Below are 6,272 nucleotides of genomic sequence, written 5' to 3'. Positions count from 1 at the left end.
TCTTTCACTTCCCAAGTTTTTTTTTTTTGTAATATATCAATTAGACTCAGTTCAACTTCCATTTTTCTGAGGTTTTAAGTCAGTCTCTATCTCTCTCTTTTAGATTTCTGACAGTGTAATAAAACATGCTCTGTGGTTTCATTCTTTCCACAAAGGTAACATTTCCCTTTACAGTGTTTCCTTATTATGAATAATGTGCCAGCAAACATGCCCGTGCAGGCCTACAATGGATAGATGTGGGTGAACTGTGGTGTTGTATGGAAAGCCCAACCTACAATTATCCCACGTGAGCCCCAGGTGGGTCAGTCCACAGTTTTGCCCTTTGGGATCCCTGTATGTGTTTTCTAGTGACAAGCCCACTATGGATAGCCTACGGAAAACCACCATAGGGCCAAGATGGGTAAAGCTAACCATGGGGCCTGCATGGGGAGCCAAAACGGCAAAACTGCTATGGGCACTGCCATGTAGGCTGCATGGGGCTGCATCTGTTTTCTTTGGCAGCCCATGGTATGTTACTCATAGAATTCCCTGTTGGAAAAGCTTAAACATCTCCCTTCACACACACACTTCAAACTTCAAAGACCATCAGTCTGCAGAAATATTGCTCATAACCATTAAAAAAACTCTGATTGCTTGGAAGAAAAAGGAAATGAAGGGTGGTTTGAGATTTTTGCACAGTACTGTAGCTCTACATTCAAACTATGTTTGGGATTATGTCTGTGAAGGTTCTCAGTCATCCAGGTCATCGTAGTCAAAGGAGCTTGCAAAGAAAAGCGTCTGGGCTTCTTTGAGTTGCTTGGAGACATTTCTCCTCTCATCCGAGAGCGCATGGCACAACAACTTCTATGTTGTGCCATGCACTTGTGAAGTGGCTGTTTGGTCTCTCCAATGTAGAGGTCTGGGCATTCCTCGCTGCACCGTACAGCATACACCACATTGTTAAGTCTGTGTTTTGGAGTTTTGTCTTTCGGGTGAACCAGTTTTTGTCTGAGTGTGTGTTTGGGATTGGGATAGAGACTGGGAAGCAGGCATACTCGGAGTGAAAGTATTTTATGTTTTATGCTGTGCTCTCTTTCTCCCATGATTTGATTGTAGGAAATTAAAAAAGTCGTTTTTATATTAGAAATACATAATTGAAATAAAATATTTTCAAATATTTTAATACCATTTCTGATGAGGCTTCAGTGAACAGTAGATGCATCAGCTCAAGGGCCAGAAGCATCCCTCAGGTCCCGTGTTAGGTTTTGTTGGATTATTTCCCATTTCCTAAGGATATGACTTTCAGATACTGTTCATCTGCTGTAGGTGGTTTGTTAGGCCTTCCAGTTCTTCTTTTTTCCACCACTTGTCCAGTTTCCTCAATTTTGTTAATGATAGAAATGGACTCCATCTTCAGCACTTTTTAGAGATTGAACTCAACAAACAAGGAGAAAGAAAGAAAACACTTATCTTAAAAAAATTGAGCTATAGCCAGAAGCTTACATACATTCATCATAGGAACAAAAGTCATGGCAAGTTTGGGCTTTTAGTGATTTCTTTAAGCTGTTGTTTCCCGGGTCTTTAATTACTTGAAAAGCAAGAATTTGGTGCAACTTTGAATCTGTTTCACACAGGGTCAAATGTGCACATACAAGCTCAAAAACGTACATATCCTCATTCATACATTACAAAAATTATTAAAGATGGCACCACCAATGGTTGTGTTGGTACTTTGCTGTCTCATGTTTTGCGTGCTTCTTTGTGGTTCTCTGTTTTTTGCTACTATCTTCAAATCGCCTTCACCAAAGAGGAACTCAAGAAACCAGTCGTCTGTAGGTACTTTTTCCCTGGTTTTCAATGACCCTGGCAACCTAACCAAGATTATTTGACACAAACGTGTCAAGCTGCATCTGTGTCAACCACTGCCCTAAATAGTAATAACCCACTGTTACGTCATTCAGGTCATACGCACATGCACATGCACATGCACATGTTAGCCTACTCCAAAGACTTTCTGTAACTTTTCTTTCTTCATTTTCATTTTCAGATAGATTCTGATTAAATTAATAAGTTATGCTGGAGGTTCTACAGTGTAACCAGGCCAAGGCCAGTTATTTTCCTGCAAATGATCATCATTCACTACAGCTGGTAGTTTCTCTTTGCCAACATATGAAGGATTTCTTTGACCGTTGGATTGACCACCACTCAATGGACAATGAAAAATCCAAGAATGAGGAGAACTGTAGATTTACACATGTCGGGAAGGTTTCTTAAAGCATTTTCTAAACAACTGCAGATTCCAAGGTAATCATCATCAGTTTAAGCAAAAGTTATTTCGAGTTGTCGCTACTTTGCCAAAGTCTTGAAGACCCAAACTTCACCCACACCTTCAGATGAGAGGAATTTAGTTAGGATGTTCAGGAACAAACCAAGAATCCATCAAGGCTCAAACCTGCCATGAATTGGAAACTGCTGGAACTGCAGTGTCACTATCCACAGTAATTCAAGTTTTACATTGCAACGGACTAAGAAGATAAACATGAAGAAAAGTCCCCGCTCCAAAATTGACATCTTGAAGCTGAAATTTCCAGCTTCTCACACGGATAATCCCAGTACCAGTGAATTTTGTTTGGGGGACTTTCAAAAATGATAAAACTGTACCAGCGGTCAAGCACGGTGGTGAGAGCATCATGCTCTGGGCTTGTTTTGCTGCCAGTGGCACAAAGTGGATGAAATAATGAAAAAGGAGGGCTACTTCCAAACTTTTAAACTGCGCCTCATATTAGGCGCAGTTGCCTGGGTCGTTTTTATTGAATTTGAATTTACCATTTCTTGTCTTTTGGTTTCTTTGTTAGACTTCTCTGTCTCATGGTTTATGTCTCTGTGTTCCATAGTTGCTGTGTCTCCCCTGTCAGCCGTATCCTCTTGTCAAGTCCGCGTCTCTGTGTTGTTTCCTGTTTTACTTTGAAAGTCCGTGTCTCATGTTAATGTAGCTAATGTATCTGGTTTTGCTTCCCTTGTCTTGTTAGCCCTGATTTTCCCCAGCTGTGTTTCCCTCCTGTCTCCCATTCCCTGATTGCTCTCTGTGTATTTAAGCCCTGTGTTTTCTTTGCTCTCTGTCACGATCGCCCTCATCCCATGCTGTTTTCTTTCTGTCTGTCTGCCTGTGTAAGTTTATTTTGAATTCTCAGTTTTATTACATTTGAGTTCAGCATTAAAGCTGTTTTGAGTTCACATTTTTGCCTCTGAGTGTCTGCACATTGGGTGCACCATTCCTGGCTGCACACAGCACATGACACACAGGGTTTTTCAACAGAAAAAAAACCCCAAACACACATCAAAACAGGTTTTGGAGTGGATAAAGCCCGCGTACATTAACCTTCTGGAATGGCCTTCTGAATTTCCCAATCACAGCACTCTTGAAATTTTGTGTAACAACCGATTTATATTAACTTGATCAATTCTGCCAAGAGGAGTGATCAAACAACCAGCTAGGTCTATGTCAGGAGTGCAAGCTGGTTGAGGTGCAACTTGCTAGGGTACATTTAACCAAATATCAGTGGGAGTGTATGTACATATTTGAACCTGTATATGTACTTTTGACCCTGCGTGGATTAGAAAAAAGTATAAAATTAAATTAAACACCTAATTCTTACTTTTTAAAGTCATTAAGGATGTATGCTATCCAGTCATTCAAACTTGGAAAAAAGTTTTTAAAAACTGTTCAAAAAATCTTAAAAATCACAAAATCATCATGACATTCATGATGAGTGTTTGCAAACTTTAATCAGCTGTATCATCTTGCATTTGGAAATCTCTAGATGATCTAATTGTTTGTCACTGAGGTAAATTTATTTGGTGAAATGAAACTTGTAGTGTCTGTGTCTTTTTCTGTGGAAATTGACGTATTTAGAACTGTGTGCTCGCACTGAGTCATTGCTGTAGAGGAACTAATCCTGGTCAGCAAGATGTGCAACCTGCATTATTGTTTTGTGTTCAGGACCGTTGTAATTATCCAGTGCATGTCAACCTTTTTTTAATAATGGGCATTAGCACACAATTATCAAACAAGCCAGCAACTCTGCACGTTATTTCACACAAAGGCCCATAACTTTCGTTTTCCTCATCTATCAGCGTTGCACGCCTACTGAAAGTTTCATGTTCAGACTTGTTTTAGACGTGTTGAAATACTGCCAGAGATGTCTTGCCAGAGCATTGTTGTTCTTTTTTTTTGTTTTGTTTACTCATTCATCTTTGTTGGGGAATTCCACTAACCACAAACGAAGTATTGAACACTTTTAGCTGTAGCTGGGAACGTGTGGAAAAATCAACCTGATCTTGGACATGATTTTGATTACCCTCTGCACGCAGTAGCTCCTGAGCAAGATGCAGCAGCCCTCTTGATCCATTACAACTTTGATCAGCTTCATCCCATTGTGATCCTAAGCTGGATAAGTACTTACAAAAAATATGGATGGTAGTCCTACAGTAGACTTCAGCTCATCTTGTACATGCTTTAATAAAATATATCTACCTTTTTCCGCATGTTTAAAGTTATTGTATTAAAGTTATTTGTAAGAAGACTTTGACACACATTGAATTGTTACCTTTGGTAAGACACTGCAATCCAGGTAAGTTTGAGTTTTATCAGCTGGATAAGAACAAACAAACAAACCCTGGAATAGTGCGTCTGCAGCCTGTCCACAGTTCGGAAACAAGCATTTCACCACATGTTCAATATATGTTGTACTGTGTACGTAAAAACTTGTATTTATCATGAGCATAAAACAAAGGTCAAGTCCCAGTGGGTCTTGACTTTCAAAAATACTGCAGTGCATGTACGCAGCCTGTGACATAACTTTATCTTGAACTTTAGGAGTCCTGTTGTTGTCCCAGTGAGCACTGATTTAGTTGATAACTTCCAGAAATTAGACGTGCGTCTGTATTTTTAAACAAATGCCAGATGGGAACAAAAACAGAAATTTTAAAATGCTATTCATTAGGGTATCAGATTCCACACCTCACCTCTGCCCACAATATGCACTGAAACTGCACTGGAAAGCAAAGGAAAGCCCCAGATCTAATATAATAGTAAGTTACTGAGCGTCCGGTTATCAGAATAGCTTCATTAGTCTTTGGAAAAATGCCTGAGGGGTTCCAAAATGTATTGCCTCATTTGATCATAAGGTTGGAAAAAACTGAGCCCAAATTCTCTCATAGATGTTTGATTAGAGAATAAAGGTGCTCTCTCTGTAAGAAGGGATAAGGTGACCTCTTCCCTGTCAGGGTCCAGGGTTACACTTTTTTCCATTAATTTTTCACCCGTCTACATCTTCGATCTGTGCATATAGGGGATATTTCCAATAAGCAAACCAGAGTTCTTTTGGTTGAAAACTTAAATTTTACATTTTACTCAGGACTTTATTGAACTGTTATCCTAATCCTGTTTCAATGGTTGTTTGTTCTTCTTAGCGAGAAATCGAAACGTAAAGGGTGTACTGTTTTTTGGTTTGTTTGTTTTACTAATACCTGTACTGAGCTGGACTAAGCAACAATGGGTGCACTCCCTAAGTGCGAGTAGACGGTAGATTTTCAAGTCTGATATGTACAAAGAATATCGAACTATTGAGTAATAATGGCATTCACCGCTGAGGTGATTTCACAGAGACAAACCTTACAACTACGCCTTTTGAGCTTTTGTAAATGGGAAGATAAAAGGTTTAACTGACAAAAGTGAATTCCCCAACCGGAAGAGCAGAAACTGATCCGGAAAGTTCTGATGCATTTCATGATACAGCAGCAATGAATGGATGGTACTAAGGCAGTGTTTACCTTTGAAGAAATATGGGCATAACAGCATGTAAGTCATCAAAGCATCACTACCACTGGGTGAGGTTACAGTGGTTTGTGGTTTGTATAACCACAAGCCACCCATGTAGTCATTGCTGTGATTTGTAAAGTTCAAATGAGAACTGCTGTCATCTAGTGACTCTGACTGCATATTACAATGCACCACACTGTCAAGTGATTAGGATCCCACAATCCTGAAGCATTCACAATGACCTTAGTGAAATAAGAACTGAACCACAGTGCCTCCTCCTTGCTGGATTGTGCAGAGTCAACCGCTCTCAACTCTAAACACAAAAATAGATTTAAAGGATAGATAATGGACTTGATGTCCTAATTGGGGTTTCAGCAGTCTCAGGCAGTTTAAATAATACATTGCTTTATTTATCGAGTTTCATATCACCCCAGATAAACTTAGAAATGTAGTGAACACGTGTTAAAACATG

Source organism: Astatotilapia calliptera, chromosome 12 (genome assembly GCF_900246225.1).
Source record: "Astatotilapia calliptera chromosome 12, fAstCal1.2, whole genome shotgun sequence".
NCBI classification, from domain to species: Eukaryota; Metazoa; Chordata; class Actinopteri; order Cichliformes; family Cichlidae; genus Astatotilapia; species Astatotilapia calliptera.
Note: the sequence above shows the minus strand (reverse complement) of the source record.